A 419-nucleotide genomic window follows, 5' to 3' on the forward strand; every position below is an offset into this window, starting at 1 on the left:
GCAGGGTACATCAGTGAAAACAATGGAGACGGTAACGACAGTGATAATAGTGAAAAACAAACAGAATATCAAATCGGCAGTGTAATAATAGTGGTGATCAAAACCTTATGTTTTGTTACCATGAACACATGGGCTAAATTGCTTGTCTGTGACCAGATGAAAAAATAATAAACGCCCATGTGCATGCATATTGTCATTTTGACATTTTTTTCTCTTATTTCATAGTTTCGTTTGGGTGTTTCTTTTGTAGATACTTTGGTTGTTTTCGGCCGGTGGATTGTTGAAGGACCTCCGAGTTGTTTCGTTACTTGAGGTGGCTAGCGAATCAGTAAGGGCGTAAGGCTGCTCGTTCGGAGGTGGTGGGGTAAGGGGAGGGGGGGTGGAAGGGTCGCTGATCACTGGTACAACAGGCAGGGAGA

At 43.4% G+C, this 419-nt stretch overlaps 1 protein-coding gene across 1 annotated transcript in view; it reads left to right on the plus strand.

The window, feature by feature from the left end:
• The window catches only part of LOC119591136 (cold and drought-regulated protein CORA-like), a 6,244-nt gene that overhangs the window by 532 nt on the left and 5,293 nt on the right, over positions 1 to 419 (plus strand). The window lies entirely within an intron of this gene.

This window comes from Penaeus monodon, chromosome 28 (assembly GCF_015228065.2).
Source record: "Penaeus monodon isolate SGIC_2016 chromosome 28, NSTDA_Pmon_1, whole genome shotgun sequence".
Lineage (NCBI taxonomy): Eukaryota > Metazoa > Arthropoda > Malacostraca > Decapoda > Penaeidae > Penaeus > Penaeus monodon.